Source organism: Octodon degus, unplaced genomic scaffold, assembly GCF_000260255.1.
Source record: "Octodon degus isolate 3935 unplaced genomic scaffold, OctDeg1.0 scaffold00007, whole genome shotgun sequence".
Lineage (NCBI taxonomy): Eukaryota > Metazoa > Chordata > Mammalia > Rodentia > Octodontidae > Octodon > Octodon degus.
In genome coordinates, this window is record NW_004524583.1 from 14938762 (window position 1) to 14959915 (window position 21154).

General features: G+C 42.8%; 1 protein-coding gene across 8 annotated transcripts in view; it reads right to left on the reverse strand.

Moving 5' to 3' along the window:
- Mpp5 (membrane palmitoylated protein 5) overlaps positions 1–19731 on the reverse strand; it is a 113055-nt gene extending 93324 nt beyond the window's left edge. For 4 of the 8 annotated variants that reach the window (XM_023702781.1, XM_004624777.2, XM_023702772.1 and 1 more), the window contains exon 1: positions 6688–6869. The gene's annotated coding sequence lies outside the window, so the exon portion shown is untranslated. Of the gene's footprint in view, positions 1–482; positions 564–6649; positions 6667–6687; positions 6870–19592 lie in introns of those variants that run through there. The other 4 variants (XM_023702764.1, XM_023702769.1, XM_023702789.1 and 1 more) reach the window with 4 other exon arrangements.
- Between the last annotated feature and the right edge of the window lie 1423 nt (positions 19732–21154).

Sequence of the window (21154 nt, forward strand, 5' to 3'; positions counted from 1 at the left end):
TGCATCTTGTACAGCAATTAACCACTAAGAAGAATATATGCAGTGTATTATTTGTTGAAACTGTACTTTCGATTTGATTTGAAACTGTCTCATTGCTGTATGTTTATCAATAAAACTTTGAAAAGAAAAAAAAAGAAAAAAAAATTTAAAAAAAAAACCCTCCAAATTGCATCACTTTATCTTCATTCAAAATACAATTCTCTTAAGTGGAGAGCTCCTCACAGTAGATCTCTAAAGACTTATCCTTAGCCATAGATTCACATATGAGTTCCACATCATACTTCTCAGATGTTCTGTCTGCACACAACCACAGTGGCCTTTCAGTTCTCCAGATGCACCAGATTTGGGTCTCTTATATCTTTGCATGAACTCATTCTATCAGTAATATGTTCCCCTTAACTGTTTTCAGATCTCAACTGGACTTTTTTGTCCCATCATTCTAAATAAGGTCCATTTACTTCACTCTCACACAAAACGGTTACCTTTGCTTCAGAAAATTTAATGTACAAGTATGATTTTGCTCTATGACTCCTTCCCTCTTGGATGATTCCAATCCTCCTGACCTATGGAAAGGGAAGGGAAAGCAAGGTAAGCATTGGTTGTGTTAATCACCCACCTTTGCAGGCATGTGTGAGCACTGCCATTTCTCAGCCCAAGGCTTCTTTTCGACAGTAATGCCAATGGAAGAGTAAAAGAAAGAACATGCAGGTGGGACTACCTATTTACTTATGCTGGCTGTAGTGTAACCAGAGAAGTTTGTAGTAGTTCCCCAAATCCTCAAGTATACAAATGCTGTTTATTCTTTTTATATACTGCCTCAAAGTTTTGTTCTCAAGGCCTCATCCTTTAAGGGGAGCACACTTCCCTTCCAAGAAATTTCTTCAGATGATGATGATGATTATTATTATTATTATTATTATTATTATTATTATTATTTGCAGAACCGGGGATTGAACTCAGACCCTTGCATTTGCCAGGAAAGTGCTTATTCCACTGAGCCATCTCCCCGGCCCCAATTTCTTCAGATTATAAAGAGGTAACTAGTTAGACATTATTCTGCCTTTAAGGTTGCTTTATGTTTTTCTTTTCTAAATTAAGACTTTTTATTTTGGGATAATTTAATATTTACATGCAATTGTTAAGAAATAACATATTGTAGGGCTGGGAAGATAGCTCGGCAACCTAAGTGCCTGCCTGGCAAGTGCAAGGACTCAGGTTTGATCCCTGGTATTGCATGCCTTGCTGGCCCAGGAAAATCCTGGGCACATAGTGCCAGTCACTAAAACAGTGTGTGGTGGCATGTGCCTTTAACTCCAGCTCTGGGGAGGCTAAGATAGGAGGATCACTACGAGTCCAAGCTGCGTAGTAAGACTCTGTACCAACTAAAAACATGTTTTTAAAAAAAATTTTAAAAACATAATTCTATGTACCTTTTTCTGAACTTCCCTCATGGTACTATCCTGACAGTTTAATATCACAGCCAGGATGCTGACACTGGTGCTATGCAAGTACCTTAGGGTACACAAGATCGCCATCATCAAATCGACCCCTGGAATTACCCTTATACTTCCCTCTGTCCTCTACCACATTTAAAATCCCTGGTAACAACTGATCTGTTCAACACATTGCCATTTCAACAATATTATAAACAGAATCACACAATAACCTTTTGAAACTGTTTTTTTCCACACAGCACAATCTTGTAGAGATTCATCCTGGTTATGACATGTATGAGTAGTTTGTTTCCTTTTACTGCTAAGTATTATTTTACAGAATTGGATATATTTGTTTAGTCATGTGTCCATTCAAAGGCATATTTTTATTATGAACAGAGCTTCGATGGACATTTGTAAAATAAAAAACATGCTTCATTATCCAAGTCCATTTAAACAACTTGTCTAAATAAACCCAGTGTGAGAAATGTTTGACCATAACAAAAAAAGTAATATTTTCTTTCTCTCTTTAGTAATTTTAGCCTTCCTGCTTTCAATCTGTAGTACAGCTACAAAATCAATACATAAAAGTTAACTGAAAAAAAAAGTTAACTGAATTTCTATAAACTATTTCTTTTTAAATTTTATTTATTTATGTGTGTGTGTGTGTGTGTGTGTGTGGCCAGCTCAGCCCACCAGGGAGGCGGGGCTGGCTGGCATGTGGTGCTGGGGGATTGAACCGCGGTCCCTGTGCTTTGCTAAGCTTGTTCTAAGTAGGCGCTTTAGACCACTGAGCCATCTCACCAGCCCCCTCTATAAACTATTAATGATCAATTGAGAATTGAATTTTTAAAATTACCATTTATAACAGGACTAGAAGATCTGAAAGACTTAGGTATAAACCTAATAAAATATTTATAACATCTATATGTTGAAAATTACAAAACAACATAAAAAAAATCTAAATAGATCTAAATCCTGTGTTTGCAGATTAGAAGACTCCATATTGTTAAAAGGATCAGGTTGATTTACAGATTAAACAATCTCAACAAAAATTCCAATAGATTTTTTTAGAGGAATATCAACAAATTGTTTCTAAACATTGTTTGGAAAATCAAAGGAACTAAACAACTTTGAAAAAAAAAACTGGGGCCTCTATGTCTAGATATGTTTAAGTTATAATAAAGACAGTGTTTACTGGCAAAAGGATAGACAAGAAGATTAAGGGAAGATAAAAGTCTATGTTGCTTGCTTTTTTGTTTTTTGGGGGGCAACTTTGAGACAGGGTCTCACTTTGTAATACAAGCTGGCCTTGAACTTGCTTATGTAGCCCAGGATTGCCTTGAACTCACACAGATTCTCCTGCCTCAGCCTACCAAGTCTTGTGATTATAGGCAAATGCTGAGATCACAAGCATGTGCTACCATGCCTGGCCTTAACTTGGTTTTTGACAGAGACAGCAATTCAATGAGGAAGAAGAATCTTCAAGGAACAGTCATGGAATAATTGGACAAAGAAATGAAACTCTGGGAGAAAATCTTGATGAATCACTTATTAGACAAAGGCCTCTGAAGAACACTCAAAATTCAACAATAAGAAAACAAAGGTGAGGGGGCCAGGGATACAGCTCAGCAGCATAAATGTCTGTCTGGCAAGCATAAGGTCCTGAGTTTGATGGCTGGTACTAAAAAAATAAATAAATAAATAAATAAAGAGGAAAGAAAGAAAGAAAAGAAAAGCTGTACATGCGTAGAGTTCTAGCCACTGGGGAGCTTGAGGCAGGAAGATCACTTGAGTCCATGAGTCCAAGGACAGCCAGACAGCCAGAGAGGGCCAGGCTGAGAGTGGTGGCACATGCCTGTAACCCACTTCGGAGGCTGAGGCAGGAGAATCACAAGTTCAAGGCCAGCCTGCAATACAGTAAGACCCTGCCTCAAAAAAAAAAAGGACTAGCCTGAGCCAAGACCCTGTCTGAAGAATAAATAAAACTGGTCAAAAGATGTGGACACTTCACCAGAGATATAAGATGTTAAATAAGCAAATGAAAAGATACCTAACACCTTTAGACAAAAGAAAATTACAATTAACAATCACAATGAGATAGCATCAAGAATCTAAAGTTACTAGAACTCTTACATATCACGAGTGGAGAAGGCAAAGTGGCTCAGACATTTTGCAAACAATCTGATAGTGTATTAGTTTCACAGATTGCTATAACAAATTACCATAAATTTAAGTTTTGCATTTTTTCTGACTCTGCTTCCTTTGTTACATCTTTTTTCCGATTATTTTGCCTTTTTCTTTCCCTTTGTAAAGACTCCTGATATCTGGGTCCATCAGAACAACTGATGAAAATCTCCCAATTTTATTCTTTTCTTTTACTCCTTCTTTCTTTTTTTCTCCCCCCCAGGCGCAGAGTAGGACGGACCCTCTCCTAGCCCCTTGGGCTGCCCCCCACCACTCTGCAGTGCCTCCCCCCCCCCCCCCCCCAAGCAGGGATTGAACTCAGGCCCTCGTGCTTGCCAGGGAAGCGCTTATTCCACTGAGCCATCTCCCCGGCCCCAATCTCCCAATTTTTAAAGCCAGCTGACTACTAACTTCAATTCATTTTCATCAAACATATTCACAGATTCCAGTCATTAGTACATCTTTAGGAGGCACTGATGCTTACCACAAATGAAAGGAAACAAATACTATGTAATTTCTAACCAAGTGGCAGAAACTTAGAAATCTGGTAACACTAACAGTAAGGAATGAAAAACCACTATCACTCATACTGTGCTGGCAGAAATAATACCTCAAACAAGGACACAAATATTTATTAAACATTGTTTGAAATATTGAAAAACTGAATGAAGCTGATGGTGCATGTCTGCAATCCCAGTACTTAGAAGACTGAAGCAGGAGAACCACTGGGAGCTCAAGGCCAATCTGGGTTACACAGTGAGTTGGAGGCCAGCATGAACTATTGCAAGGCTGGTCTCAAAAAAAGAGGGAGTGTAGCTGGGAAATGTCACTCAGTGCTCCAAAGCTTGCCTAGCATGCAGGAGGCCCTGGGTTCAATTCTCAATACCAAAAACAGGAGAAAAACTGAAAACAACTGTTCAGTAGGCAATTAATAATGGGTAGGTCTGAAAGAAAGAGAGAGAGAGAGAGAGAGACAGACAGACAGACAGACAGACAGACAAGACAGGCAGGCAGGCATAAGGGAAATAACCCTGCCTGCTACTTACATGGTGTGGAGAAAGTAACTTACTGACATTTAACAAAATATAGTGAGGGATGCAATGAACTTAGAATATGGAGACAAACATTTCCACATTTAGCTCCAACTCTTACTACTATCTAGCAGACTACAGGCTACTTTCCATAAAACTCCTTTTCCCTCCAGAAAATGGTAACGTTAGATTACATAACCTCTAAGATTATTTCCAACTCAATGATTCTATGACTCAATAGGCATATAATAGATGATACTTTAAAGCACACATATCCTGTTAAAAAAATAAAGCTCATACATACTTGGATACTATTTTTCCAGGTAACACAAAATTTGAAAATCTAAAGAGAAATATACCTCACTATACTGGTAAATAAAACAGACCTAATTTCCTGACCAAATTTTCATGTGTTATGAGATTTTTAATGAAGGTCATAATTCAATTTTTTTTTAATTTTTACTTACTTATTTTTTAAGCTTTTATTTATTTGGTACAGGGTCTCCCTACCAGTTTAGATTTGCAGTGATCCTCCTGTCTCAGCCTCCCTAGCACTGGGATTACAGGCATGCACCACCATGTCTGGGGTTCCTGGGCCGGCAGGGCACGTGGTAACAGGGATCCAAAAGAGGTCCTTGTGATTGCCAGGCAGGTGTTTAAGACCACCCGGCTATCTCCCCAGCCCCTCAAGATCATAATTCAGGAATATCATACATAAATAGCAAAGCTACTGGGCTGACTTAGGTCTGCAGGTAAAATTTACATATCTTTTCCTATTTTAACATTTTAAAACAAGTCTATATTGAGTTCATCTGTACTTGTCCAGTTCAAGTCTGCTTTAACCAAAAGTCACGCAGGAAGTCTCTTGTGCTAAGATTTACACGATTTTTTAAAAAGCTAAAAATAATTAAGTGCTTTTCATATTTTTGCCTGTTTCCTCCATAAAACTCTTACATTTTAATACCTTCAGCCTGTTAGAATAGTTTAGACAGCATTTTTAAACTTACGCTATGTTCACAGGGACCTTATAAAAAAAAGTCAGTTCATATTCAAGAAAGCTTACTTTTCATTACGACCAATACACATAGTTCAAAGACACCAATAATCAACACATTTGTTCCTCTTGTAGACTTTAATAGGTTATTAACTTCTAGTATAATTCAAAAGCATAATTAGGATACTATCATTAAAACATGTTACTTAAAAAAAAAAAAGCTCAGAAATCTTAGCAACTTTCACCCTGTCAAGTCAAAACTTTTAAGATTTTTGTTAAAAAGACTTTCCAAATCTAAAGGACAGGGACAAAACACACGCCATATACTATGTCTAAAAGCCTCTAGGGCTATTAATTTTAATTTTAGCGTAAACTACCTTGAAAAACCTTTCATCCGAAACCTAAATTCCACACACATAATGCGTGTCAATCAACTAAACAGAAGGCGAGTTATCATTAGGAAGTTGCATAATTTGCGAGATCTTTGAAGCGCCTCGTATTTAAAGCAGCTTCCAACAATTTCCACGCTTCAAAGTTCAACTCGCAATTTCAAAGTAAATTATGAGAAAGCGACCTGAGAAGCTTTTCTTTCAAAGTGGTCACAAGGAAGCAGGAATTGTTTATCTGTTTTAAGAATGCATGAATGGAGAACACCAGGACCCGACTGACTCGGGCACAGGAACGCCGACGACATTCCGTCTGCTAAAGGAAAGTGTCCGCTCCGCCGCTGCCCGACCTGGCCCGCAGCCGGGGAGTCCCGCGCGCCGAGGACAGACAGCGCCCCGCCGCGCCCCCCGCGACTCGACCCGGGCGGTGCTGGGCAGCAGGCGCCCGCGCCAAGGTGCGTCCCGGCCGCGGCGCAGCGAGCGTCCCTCCGGGGGACAAAGGTTGCGCTCGTGCCCGCCACGGTCGCGGACGCCGCTGCGTGAGGTCCCGCCCGGGCCGAGAAAGCGGCGTGGGGACCCCGAGCCCCGCCGCCCCCCCCCCGCCGCACTCCCGCCGACCTGTTGATTAGGATCTCTGCCACCCGGCCGCCTCTCACCTCCGCGCCACGACGACCGCCGAACCGCCCGCCGCGGCCGCTGCGAAACACCGCAAGAAGACCTCCTGCAGCCCTGCACACACGGGATAAAGAATCCAGAAACTCCAGAATTCCGCACCTCAGAATCTTCAATCCCCGCCCCCTCCCCGCCGCCAGCCTCCGCCGTCGCCGCTGCCGCCAGCAACTCCACCTCGAGACCGCGCGAGACCGGCCCCCGCGGCCGCCGCGAGACCGCGCACGCGCCCCCGGGACTCTGGCGCACGGGCGCGCCTATCCCAGCCCCTCCCCGGCGCGCCCCGCCCACTGCCTGGCCCGTAGGAGGCGCGGCTCGCCCAATCCCCGGCGCGCGCGAAGAGGGAGCCCGCTTATTGGTCCGTTCTGCAGCTCCGGGGCTCGGTCGCGCGCACTAGCGCGCCCCTAGGAAAGGCGAGCCGCGGCCGGCTGGCAGCTGACGGCGCTGAGCCCGCGGCGGAGCTTGTGCGGCTGCCAGGTTTCCTCGAGGCGGCGGCGGGAGCCGTGGCCGCTGCAGCCCGTCACCCTCCTGCGGCTGCTGCTAGTCATCCCCGGAGGAAAGCCAGGCCCCGTGGGGCGACTCGGCTCTTGTCTTCACAGGCGTCCCAAGTCCTCGACACTTATTAAGCCGCGGCGCCGACCCAGTTAAACACCTGCGTATGTGTAGTGACCCGCAGAGTTCCCTGATGGCACAGACGTTAAGAAGGTACCAGCGGGGGCCGAATTCTGAAAAGCACAAAGAAGGACGCCGCGGGCCGCAGCTGTTTCGCAAAACTCCGGAGTGAGCCTCAAGTTTGGCGGGCCGCACTCGTCCCGGGCGGGGCTGGGCTCGGGGGCCCGGCGGTCCCTTGGAGGACGAGGACAGCGAGCCCAGGGGAGACGGAGTCGGAGCGCTTATTTTGTCGGTTTTTGAGACCGGGTCTCCAGCTCCTGGACTCCTGCTTCAGCCTCCCAGGTAGCTGGGACTGCATCTCAGGGGGTCGGGGGGGCCGCCTGACGGGAAGCGAGAGCAGCTCCCCCAGGCGAGCCCTCGTGCCTCGAAACAGTTCTGACCTTTGTTAATCAGCCTCTGCTGTTAGGCCCAAACCTGCCTGTCTCTTTGGTTAGTAGATTCCAGTTTCCCCAGGGGCCAACCGCCCAGACAGTTCTTTCTCAGAGCCCTGGGACATGGCAATTACTGTCTCTTTTGTCTCCCACCAGGGTTCGTTACGTCATCCCCAGGAGCCTGAGGCCTCTTCCCAATTTTTTCACAACCTTCCCCTTACTCCAATTCCGACACCCATGTTAATTGTGCTGCAAACCATCATTCAAGCTTGTCAAGATCTTTTGGATCCCTGTTCTCCCTGGATCATCACCCTCAAATCTGATCATTATTCTGGCCAAGTCTTTACAGATTTAGTGGCTTGGTGATGCTCCCTGTTATCCCAGAACTCATGGGGCTGAGGCAGGAGGGGTGTGAGCTCCAGGCCTGTTTGGACTACATAGCAAGTGAAAGGCCTTCTGGACTACATAGCAAGCCCCTGGGGATGTAAAAGGAGTTCAGGTGTGTGATGTACACGCACCATTTTCTCGATGGTGAAAGCAATCATCTTCTGCAAACATATACCAATTAAAAGATTTTAAGGGAAAAACAAAGTCAACCAAGGTTAGAACACCGCGGCATGCCTCTATGCACCTTAATCTTCTGCCATCAAACACCTCAGTAGACTTTGGGTAGAGATGGACAACCAGTTGCCAAACTCAACACCTGAGCTATCTTCTACATCCATATTCCTTGATGTACAAGAATTCGTAACTTCGGGTTAACACTCTCCAGGATTTTTAAGAACTGGTAGCCATAGTGAAAAAGGGAATTTGTGTGTGATTTATTTTCTTTCACCAGGTCTTAAATTCATAAACAAAATGAGGAATAGACCAAGATGTTTCCTCTAGCTCCTCCGTGAATCTTGCTCCCTATAGCTCAGTTTCTCAGTAGAGGCACTCACTGCGTGAAGACTGGGTGATTATTGTTAGGTAGACTGACCTATGCATTGTAGGATGTTGCCAGCAGATTTGGCCTCTGCCCTGAGATTTCTGCTGCCCTTCCCTTCCCGGTTGTAACAAAGGTGTGTCTAGACACTGCCAAAGGTCCCCAGGAAGCAAAATCACCTCTAGTTGTGGACCACTGATGTAACTGTTGAAGGAAATGGCCTCTTTAAATAGTATCTCTTTAATCACACCTGGCACAGGCCATTTTCCAAGGCACCTCCATCCACATCAACCCCACCCCTCTTGTTTGCATCCCCAGTTGCTTAGATGCCTGTTATAAGGATTCCACTGTAATAAAATCACTGCTAGTGTGAAATAGCAAAGCAGCTACTGATTTCACAATGGGTGGGAATCCTTTATAAAGTGCTATCAAAAATGGTATTATTGGGCCAGGAACATGGCTCAGTAGATTAAGCACTTTTCTGGCAAGTGCAAGGGCCTGAGTTCAAGCCCCGGTACCGCAAAAAAAAAAAAAAAAAAAAAAAAAAAAAGTATTATTTCTGCCCTCAAAAGGTTTTTTGGGTTTATTTTGTTTTGTTATTTTACACTGGGCATTGTATTCAGGACTTTTGCACTGCACTAAATCCCTAGCCTTTTTTCTTTCTTTTTTTTTTTTTCTGTATATTTTAGGGAAGGGTCTACAGGGTGTTCAGGGACTCACTACTAGATCAGACTCGGAGTGATCTGCCTGTTTACAGCCTCCCAAGAGGTGGGATTACAGGCATGCACCACCACGCCCAGTCTCAATCACATCTCAGGGCGCCCCCAGGGGGCAGGGCCAGCATGATACCCTAGGCTTTTAAAAACTTTTTACTTTGGAGACAGGGTTCCACTGAATTATAAAGTTGCCTAGACTGAGCTTGGATTTGTGATCCTTCTATCACGGCCTCTCACAGTGCTGGGATTACAGACATTCACTACCATGCCCAGCTGGTATTTTCATTGAAAAAGAGGGCAGACCCTAAGGAAAATAAGAACTGTGCTCCCTGGTGAATACAGCCAGCCCCTAAATCTTTAGATCCACAACTTGCAGGTCTCAGGGGGCAGAGGCATGGTGAAAGAGAAGTTGGGAGCAAGTCAAGTGGAGTTTCAGCTTTGCTACTGCTAATGTTCTGTGATTTGGATGAATGAAAACTTCTTGGGCCTAAGTTTTCTCATCTATAACATTAGGTAGTTTTTGTCATGTTTCTGGTTTTAAGATTCCAGTAGCTTCTGCTTATAGAAGTAAAAGATTAGACCATACTGTTTGTCCCAAAATAGGACATTGATAATCAGTGGCTTAAACCCCCCTGTCTGAGGAGTTCAACCTTGCCACAAGGTAATCAACCTGCTGAGTCATCCTGGCAAATTTGTAACTAAATATTATGGCTGAGTAGTGAAACCCATACCATGAAATTGGATATACAAGCCAGGCACCTTGAGAAGCTGAGGCAGGAGGACTGAGTTGAGCCCTCCTTGAGCAACTTAGTGACTAGTAAAAACTAAAAGAAGGGGGCCAGGGAGATGGCTCAGTGGAATAAGTGCTTACCTGGCAAGCACAAGGACCTGAGTTCAATACCTGGTTCCACCAAAACAAACAAAAAAACCCCAAAAACTAAAACTAAAAGAAGGGATGGAGTTGTAGCTCAGTGCTAAGTCAAGGCCCCAATACTAAATACAAACATACATACATTCGTACACACAGTGGAGAGTAAACATAGTAAATACCCTTCCTCCTCATTCATTTGGGCATCTCCTAGCTGTCATTGGCCAGTATCCCTTATCACATGTTTATGTTGAAAATGACATTCTGTTTTATTTCATTTAAAGGGTTTTATTGTGTGTGGGGGATATAGTTCAATGGTAAAGTACTTGCCTAGCATATGTGAGAGCCTGGGTTCCATCTCAAGCACTAAAAGAACTTGGGGAATATATTGACATTGGATTGCAGCTATAATTTTAAACAGTGGCAGAGTTTACTTGAGAAAGTAAAAGTGAAAAATGGGGGAGACACTGGCTCTGAGTAAGGGCAAGCTTGGGCTCAGTAAAAGGAGAAAAAGAACACCCTGGAGAAAGTAGGGCAGGTCACTACAGGGTAAACCACAATAGCCCAGCTACTTGTGACAGGTCTGAAGTCTCAGTTTTCAAGATGCTACCACTTAAAAAAAAAAAAAAAAAGATTCTGCCATTCATCATTACCTGAGAAATCCATAACTACAGCCATTCTGTCTCCTCTTTGTGCTAGAAAAAACCAGTTTTTCATAACTGAGTAGTGGCCTTATGGCTTACTATTGTATGAGCTGGATGATCAGTGATAATGTAAATTAAAAGCAGACTACTCACTATTCACATGTAAGGTATGTAGCCAGGTTTCCATCACTGTGACAAAAATGCCTGATAGAAGTGGAATTTTAGGAGAAAAGATTTATTTTGGTTTACTGTTCCTTAGGTTTCAGTCCATGGTTTGCTGATTCCGTTGCTGTAGGCATGAGATGAGGCACAAGACAATGGCAGAGGGTGGTGCAAAACTTTTCCCCTCACAGCAACCAGGAAGAGGATGGGGCATACAGAGACAGAGGGGCAGAGACCCAGAGACAGACATTCAGACAGAGAGAAAAGGGCTGGAACAAAATACACGCTTCAACCCTAACAAGCCGTTGAGCTGTGAGTTCATCAATAGATTGGTCACTGATAAAATTAGAGCCAGGTGTGGTGGCACACACCTGTAATTGCAGCACTTGAGAGGCCAAGGAGGCAGGAGGATCAGTGTGAGTTCAAAGCCAGCCTGACTACATAGAGAGTCTAAGGACACCCTGAACTACAGAGTGAGACTTTGTTTCAAAAACCAAAACAAACAAAATTGAAGCCCCATCCCCTCCCCAAATGCTCCACCTCTGAACACTGCCACTTTAAAGACCAAGCCCCCAACACACGGCCCTTGGGGGATATACCTTGAAGCCCTATATTAGAGATGTTGGGTCCGGGATACAGCTCAGTGGCATAAACCTTGCAAGGGCAAGGTCCTGAGTTCAATCCCTGGTACCACAAAAAAACAAAAAACCACAACCTGCTAGAGATATCATTAAACAACAAACCAATAAGTATATTAGTAAATAAATATCTACATTTTATTTAGTTTTTTTGGGGGTTTTTTTTTTTTTTTTTTTTCAGAACCAGGGGTTGAACTCAGGCTCTTGCACTTACCAGGCAAGTGCTTATTCTACTGAGCCATCTCCCATCTCCCTGCCTCCATTACCTACATTTTAAAAGTAACAAAACTACAAGACATAAACTAACCACAAGATTTTCTAACTTAATTGGATTGGGGTATTATTAGCTCAGCATCTTATAGTTGTAGCTAACATTTTCTAGTATATAACATTTTCTTGATCTAGCTAAAAATGTTATATCCCTGCGCTGAGAAATGAAAGGTTTTGATAAAGTTAATACTGTGAAATTCAGCTCCCTGCTATTGGCCTCCTATGATTCAGTACAGGTCAGTATCACTCTACTCAATTGACTTTAACTTAAGGATGACTTATTGGCTTAAAAAAAAAAAAAAAAAACACGGGGGCTGGTGAGATGGCTCAGTGGTCTAAAGCACCTACTTAGAAGGTTCAATCCCCCAGCACCACATGCCACATGCCAGCCAGCCCCGCCCCCTGGTGGGCTGCGCTGGCCACACACACACACACACACACACACACACAAAAAAATTAAAAAAAAAAAAAAAAAGCAATTCTATGCTAGGCATTGTGTTGTGGGAACTAAGTAACAGCCCCTGTCTGGGAGGAGCTGCAAAGGGAGGAGATAAGGCAAGCAAAACACCAGGGAATGGAAGGCCAATGCAAATCAGGAGCTCTCTGGACTCAAAGAAAGATAAGGCCTTACATCAGCGGGAACTTTACTCCCTAATTAGGGATGAGCATGGAGTACCTACAATAATAGGAAAACCCAACTTTATATGCGGCTTTAAAAAGACAGATATGGGAGGGGGCATATAGTCAAAGGATACATACTTTCAGTTAGGAGTAATACATTCAACAGATCTATTGTGCAACATGGTGACTATAGTTTTAGTCATGAAGAATATACTTGAAAAACATTAAGACTAGATTTTAATTAATTCAGCCATTCCATAATGTATACAAATTTCAAAACATCAGGTTGTAAACTACAAATATATACATTTCTGTGATACTGGGGAGATCTTCTTTTGATCAACTAAAATTATAAATTAAATTAAAAACAAAAATTCATGGGACTGGGGAGATAGTTTGGTCTAAGCACCTGCCTGGCAAGTGCAAGGACCCTCCCCAGTAGGTAGCACATGCCTTGCCAGCCCAGAAACTAGATATGGTGGCACATGCCTATAATCCCAGCTCTGGGGAGGCTGAGACAGAAGAATCACTATAAGTCTGAACTGCATAGCAAGACCCTGTATCAAGTAAGTAAATAAATAATTTTGAAAATGCTACTAAAAAAATTCATAAGCCTTTGAAGAAAGGCTAAATTTGAAGAAAGCTACAGAGAGAAAAGAAGCCCAGGCTTATTATGGGGATAATGGTCAGCAATAACCTCAGGGAAGTATGTGTAGTATTCAGGACGGTGGTTGGTCACTCATACTATTATCCATACCTATCTGAGTGGCTCAGTGCCAGCTGGAGATGTTTAGATGAATTAAACCTGGTCCATGAGAACTTTCATTTTGGAGACAGGACATAGGTGATTTTGAAACCTGAATTTTTTTTTTTTTCAGAACCAGGGATTGAACTCAGGCCCTTGGCGCTTGCCAGGCAAGCACTTATTCTGCTGAGCTAACTCCCCGGCCCCTTGAAAATTTTTTGATTGTGATGCAGATTAAATGCAATCCCAATGGAAATGCCATTAATATACCTCACAAATCTAGAAAAAGCATTCCTAAAATTCATCTGGAACCAGGAAAGACCTAGAATAGCAAAAGCAATCCTAGGCAACAAAGGAAAGGCAGGAAGCATCATAATCCCTGGCTTGAAATTATACTACAAAGCTAGTGCAATAACATCAGCATGGTATTGGTAAATAAAATACACCTGAGGATCAACAGAACAGATTAGAAGATACAGACACAACTGCAAACACACTCAGCCAACTTATCTTTGACAAAGGGGTCAAACGTTCACTGGAAGAAAGATAGCTTCTTCAATAACTGGTGCTGGAAAAACTGGCTTTCCACATGCTGAAAGCTAAAAGTAGACCCATACCTGTCACCATGCACGAAACTATAGTCAAAATGGATCAAAGATTTAAATGTTAAAGCTGAAACACTAAATTTTCTGGAAGAGAAAGTAGGTAAAAATCTTAAAGACACAGGAGTAGGTACAGTTCATGAACAAAAATCAGACTGCATAGGAAGTACTTCAAAGAATCAACAATTGGGATCTCATCTTTTTGAAAAGTTTCTGCATGTCAAAAGAAATCACCAACAGAGTAAAAAGAAAACCTACAAATTGGGAAAAAATTAGAGCTGACTGTCCCTCAGACAAAGGACTCCTTTCTAGAGTCATATAATGAATTAAAATCAGGCCTCCAAAATTCAAAGACCCAATCAAAAATGGGCATCTGAGATGAATAAACACTTCACAAATGAAGAAATTCAAATGACAAACAAATAAATAGATGAAAAAAATGTTCAACATCATTGGTCATTCAACAAATGCAAATTAAAACAACACAGATACCATCTTATGTCAGAAAGAATGGCTATCATCAAGAAGTCAACCAATGGGGCCGGGGAGATGGCTCAGTAGAATAAGCGCTTCCCTGGCAAGCACAAGGGCCTGAGTTCAATCCCCAGTTCCAAAAAAGAAAAAAAAAAAGTCAACCAATAACAAATGCTGGAGAGGCTGTGGAGAAAAAGGAACCCTTCTACACTGTTGATGGGAGTGTAGGCTGGTATAACCATTATGGAAATCAGTATAGAGATTCCTCAAAAGACGAGGATTGGAGGTCCCATTCAAGCCAGCTATTCCCCTCCCAGGCATTTTTCCAAAAAAAAGCTGAAATCATCATACCACAGCAATATATGTGCTCCCATGTTTATAGCAGCACAATTGGTCATAGCTAAATCTTGGAAACAACCCAAATGACCATCACCTGCGGAATGAATAAAAAAGATGTGGTATTTTTACATAATGGAATATTACTCAGATATTAAGAAAGAAAAATTTGAGGCTTTTTGTAGATAAATGGATGCAACTAGAGGCTGCATTGGTAAGTGAAGCAAATCAGACTCGCATGTGCAAACATTGTGTTGTCTCGCTAGTGTGAGAGACTGAAAAATTAAAAACTGAAAAGTGCAATAGATACTGTCAAAGGGAAGGAATTTGTTCAATGGGAAGGAAAAACTGGGATGAGGAAAAGGACAAAAGAAAGAAGGGAGAAAGATATATGTATGTGCATATGTAAGGTAGTTTAATTAATTGTACTGCTGATTTCTACTTGAAAGGAGCAGTTCATGCTTAAATTATTTTCTTTTTAATTTCTCTAACTTTTTGGTTATTGTTTCTCTTTTTAACCAATTTTGCAGGTTTAATTCTGGTAACTTAAAAACAAATTTGAATGACAATATCATGCAACACAGCAACCATTACCACTTGTTTAATTAAATTTTGTATAGTTTCTAATGATTTTTTAAACTTTTGTGTGTGTGTGTGTGTGTGTGTGTGTGTGTGTATACAGGGGATCAAACTCATGACCTTGCTCTTGCCAGACAGGCACTTATGGCACTGAGATATTTTCCCAGCCCTATTTTGTTTCGTTTTGTTTTGTTTTTTTCCAGCCCTGTTTTGTAATCTTTAAAAAATTTTTGAAAGGAAAATTTTTCTAATGAAGACAAGATCAAGACTGGATCAAGACAGAGTCCCTGGGCATGGTAGCACATATCTGTCATCCTAGCACTCAGGAGGCTGAGGCAGGTGGAAACCTAGTCTCAAAATGAGTAAAATAAAAAAAAGTGCTAGGATGTAGTTCAGCGTGTGGGTCCTGGGTTTCATGGCTAGCAACACACACACACACACGCACGCGCGCACAATCACACACACACACACACACACAGAGACAGAGAGACAGAGAGAAATATCACAATATGGAGGATCATTGTTCCTTTCTCTGTCTGTCTGTCTGTCTGTCTGTCTGTCTGTCTGTCTGTCTGTCTTCAGCTGGTCTCAATTTCACAGCGATGCTTCTGCTTCAGCCTCCAAAGTGCTGGGATTGCAAGTGTGCGCCCCCACACCCAGCTCCTTGTACCTTTAAACACATCAGGCAGAAGTGGTGGAGTTTGGATGGCATGCAGTCTCCACACCCCTCTGAGCTCATAAGTAACCTACCTCACTAGAGGACAAGCAGCACAACTTCTGAAAAGGAAACTCAATCTGCAGGAATGTGTTACAGTTTGTGGAAGAGTAAACTGGAAGACAAGGGCTGCCGTGTCATTGTTTACAAAGTATGAATTTTTTTTTTTTTTTTTTTGCACTTTTGATGGCTTGTAACATCAAACAAATGTTTAGTTGTAAGTGAAAATTACCCCGGCTGGGAGACTGTGAAACTGAACAGTGCTCAGGAATGTATAAGGGTTTTCTGCCCTACTGGAATAGGCAGTTGGGTGGAGCTGGGTGGGTGGGAAGGAAACAGATAATACAGCTATTATTAGCTATGAATGCAGACACAGACAATAGATTGTGAAAATAGTTTGGACATTTTTTGATTTTATCTACCCAGTCACTATTCATTTAGAGGGGGGGAAAATGCCCCAAGGTCACAGATAAAATATTCTTCAAGGCTGGGATGTGGTAAAATTCTTGCCTAGCTACTTGCCATAGCCCTGGGCTGCCCCCCTCCCCTCAACAAAGAAACAAACAAAAATGTCCACAAATAGTTGACGTTCCTCCTTGTAAGAGGTGGAGACTGTTCTCCTCTTGACTTGGGACACTTAGTGACTTGCCTCTAAGCAATAAAGCAATAGTCATGATGTGTAGCCTGGCGCCAGGAAAGCCTAGAGAGAAATGAAGCTTCTAGTGACAGCATGTGAGGGCAGCCTTCCCCAGCCCCGGCTGGAGGTGCCTGCAGTCCCTGCTGACATCCTGATTGTGCCTCAGGAGACACCAACCAGAGCCTAGTGGCTCATTGCTTCCTGTTTCCTTACCCACGGAGATGGAGAGACTATATCTGCATACAGTATTTTACCATAGTTTAAATTCTAATTTTAGAAGAGCTTGTTCTTCTGGGTATGCTTGATGTGAGAACATCTACAGGATTTTAGGATGTTAACTAGGGTTTGAACAACCTTCGAAAGCCTCCATTTCTGGGGCTGGGGAGATAGCTCAGTAGAATAAGTGCTTCCCTGTCAAGCTCAAGGGCCTGAGTTCAATCCCTGGTTTTGCCAAAAAAAGAAAAAAGAAAGCACTCCATCTCTTCCTTAGAGCAAATCCACACATTATACCAAGATGCTATGCGTATTTATCTCCTTTACTCTAAAGTTAAAGAGGGTAGGGCCAGGGATATAACTCAATAGTATAAGACCTGCCTGGCAAGCACAAGGTCCTGAGTTCAATGCCTGGTACTTACAAAAGAAAGAAGTTAAAGGGTAAAAAATAAACCTGTGGATTTTATTCCTGCTGCTGACTGCTTCTCAGCTCTCTAGTGCTTTCCCTGAAGTTGCAGGAACAGAGAGACTCCTGTTTACTGTTCTGTTACCCAGAGGCCAGGGGGCCTGAAAGCCTCCTGCGAGTTCTTGAGTAATCAGCCACTGGCACCAGCTACACACTGTTAACATTTGCTTGATGTAAAATGTTTATATTCCTAAATATGGTTTGAAACATTCTTCTAAAAATTACTCTCCAGAAAGGAAAAGAAAACAATATCATTTTTCCCTAGTGGCTGGAAAGATTTCTGTCCAGCTTGGTGTAGCAGACGTGCCCTCTACCAAAACATTTTTAAAAACCTATTGAAGACCCATCCCTGTTCCAGTTGTGCTGCAGTCTGCCACAGGGGAATGTTAGGGGTTCTTGACTGAGGCATTTTTCCAGAAGAACTGAAAATATCACACCACAGCAACATATGTGCACCCATGTTGACAGCACTGCAGTCTGTTGTAGCCAAATCTTGGAAACAACCCAACACCCATCAACAGAGGAATGGATAAAAAACGTGGTATTTTTATATATAGGAGTATTACTTAACTATAAAAAAGATAAGCTGGAGACTTTTACAAGTAAATATATGCAACTAGAGACCATACTGGTAAGTGAAATAAATCAGACCTGCATGTGTAAACATCATATTGTCTCACTAATGTAAGAACCTAAAAGAGTAAATAAAATCTGTAAGGTAAAATAGATACTTTGAAAGAAAAAAAAAACTGTTCAAAGGAACAACTGGGATGAAGAAGAGAAAAAAAAAAAGGAGGAAAAAAGATACATGCATGTATACATACAGCACATACAGCAGAGCTTAGATAATTGTACCACTGATTTCTGCTGGTCTATTGAAAGGAACAGTGAATGCTCGTGGCTTTTTTGTCCCTCTTAGTTTTTTAAACACTTTTTTTGACCCATTCTGCGTGCTTATATCTGGTAATCTAAACAACTAATTTGAAGGAAACAATGTGAAATATAACAACCATCATTGAATTCCTAGTATTTTATTTAGTGAAATTCTGTATTGTTTCTAATGTTTTTTAAAGTTTTTTATTCTCTTTAAAAAACTTTTTTTAAAAAAGTATGTGGTGACTAGACACAGCCCTGCCTATCGTGTAGGTCTCAAATGTCTCCCACAAATTCTCCGGCCTGGAAGGGGATTGGATTATGGGCCTCTTACTCATCCGGGGGCTGGGTCCACTGACAGACTCAGCGGCTAACTATGCAGTTAGGAGGCAGGCGTGGTGGGAGGGCTCTGGGGCAGGGCACGGGAGGGTGTGTCCGCTCCTGTCCCAGCTGCTGGCCTCTCCCTATGCCTCCTGCTGCTGTGGGGTGAGGGCCTTTTCCTCTCCGCCAGTTTCCTCTACTGAGGAGCCTGTCGACCATGAACAAGACTGTGGGTTCCAGCAAGCCTCTCCCGAAGGCTGCAGGGAGTGGGTATTTTGGTCTGTGACTAAGAGAGCCATGAAAGGTTCACACACAGAAGCCCTCATAACTTGTCATACATCAAAAACAAGATAGCTAAGTGTGAGGGAAACATGTAATTTGAGAGTAAGAATTAATTTTATTTTTTAATTAATTAATTAATTATTATTTTTTTTTTTTTGTGGAACCTGGGATTGAACTCAGGCTCTTGCTCTTGCCAGGGAAGCGCTTATTCTACTGAGCCATAGCCCCAGCCCTTGAGAGTAAGAATTAACTGCAAGTTGTGTCTATTAGTCGTTTGAAGGGACTTTTTGTTTTTCTAAGTCTCAGCTATGTTAACTCACAAGAAATTATTACAGTAGCTGGAGTGAACCATGAAGCATAGGAAGGAGGTGGTAAAGGACAGATTTTCTCTGTGTATTTACCACCACCTCCCTCCTGCCACATGCAAGCAAAGTCAGCGTACAGCCACCCCACCCGAAATGGACCCACTTTTCTTTGATCTTAGAAGCTGAGCAGGGTCACGCCTGGTTAGTATTTGGATGAGAGAAGCAGAGGATGAAAGCAGCTTTCCCTGTGCAAAATCTGACTGAAAATGAGACACTTACAGGCCAAACAATTGAGAAAGCTGAAGTTCATGTCTGACGCTTTTATCACTCATCTGTCTGCTCCTCTCTATTTCGCCCATTCATTCACATGATTGCAGAATATACCACTATGTACCAGGAACTGCACCAGATGCTGAGAATCTGAAATTAAATAGTGGTGAACAGGTCAAGTCCTTACCTTTCGGAGCTCACACGCTAGTTGGAGCTGACCACCACGTAGGTAGCGTCTCGGGGAGTAAGACCAGTGGACACGTAAGCTGGGTGGGGCAGATAAGGGGGTGCAGACGTGGGCTATGCAGGTAGCTGTTTATCCAGGGTGGGACAGGACTCACCCATAGGACCGCATTGGAAAGGAGACCCAAAGGGAGGGAGGGCGTCGCCATGTGGAGCCTGGATGTTTCAGGTGTAAGACATTTCGGGAGAAGCCAATGGACCGCGTGCTGGGAGGTGGGGGGAGAGGGAGGAAGAGCAGAGCGAAGGTCAAAGATTAGCTCGCGCTGGGCCGTGCGCACGGGCAGGTACCCTGATCTCGCTCACCGTAGTTCACTGTGTCTGCTTGGCTGAGCAGGACAGACGCAGGCCAGAGAGACTGCTGGTTGGGAGCCGAGCACGAGCCCTGGGGTTGAGGGTCACTGCTTGAATCCTGATGTGTTTTAAAGGAAGATATAACAGGGTTTCTGCTGACTGTGGATGAGCAGTGTCAAAGATGCCTGAAATCAGAAAACAGGAACAAAGCTATATTGCTGTTTGCTTGTTTTTCCTTTTAGAATTTTTTGTTTTTTAAAACGTATTTAGTACAGATTGGACTCGTAGTGATCCTCCTGTTTTCAGACTCCTCAGTGCTGGGATTACAGGCACTCTCCACCACACTGTCTCCCTTGCTGCCTCAGCTTGCCCGCAGTCGGGGTGGGGGCAGCACACCAGGGATCGAATCCCCTATGCCTGAGTCAGCCTAAACAGGCGCTTTAATCCCCTGAGCTATCCCCCTTTTTTTTTCCCCAAAGGAATATGAAACTATTTATTAATCACTGTTCACCATTATTTACAGTAAACAGTATACATTAGGACAACACTTTGACTACTCCAAAGTTGTTTTCCTGGCTTCTGAAAACAGTAACCCGAATACGGAGAAGATGGAGCCCACACGTAAGGAACAAGTTAGGGTCACAAAAACCACGCAAGTCAATAACGTAGGTTACAAGTTTGTTTACTCATTTATTCTGGCGGGTCCTAAACTGCAGACTCCTCCAGTCACTCAGTAGGTTTGCATGAATCAAGTCTTAAGACATCCATGAATGCTGACTTTTGAGGACAGATTTCAAGTTGTAAAGTCACAGGCCATGAGGAATCTTAATCTTTTATTTATTTGTACAGGGTCTCGCTATACAGCTCGGACTCGTAGTGATCCACCTGTTTCAGCCTCCCCAGTGCTGAGATTACAGGTGTGTAGCATCACGCCCAGTTTTGGTGGCCGGCTCTGTGGGCCCATGGGATGGTACCAGGGTTCAAACAGGGTCATTGCGCTTGCCAGGCAGGTGCTTAGATCACTGAGATATCTTCCCAGTCCCTGAGGAATCTTCAATGTTCCCTTAGCAAGTGTTCCTTAGCTAATTCAAACAAACTAGGTTTCGACTTGCTACCTTATTTGGGTAGGGAAGTTGTGGGTAGATTTGAAAGTTTCTTTTCAGGAATTTTGCAAATAAACTGCTGCATTTTTGTGACTAAAGACACAGAATTCTG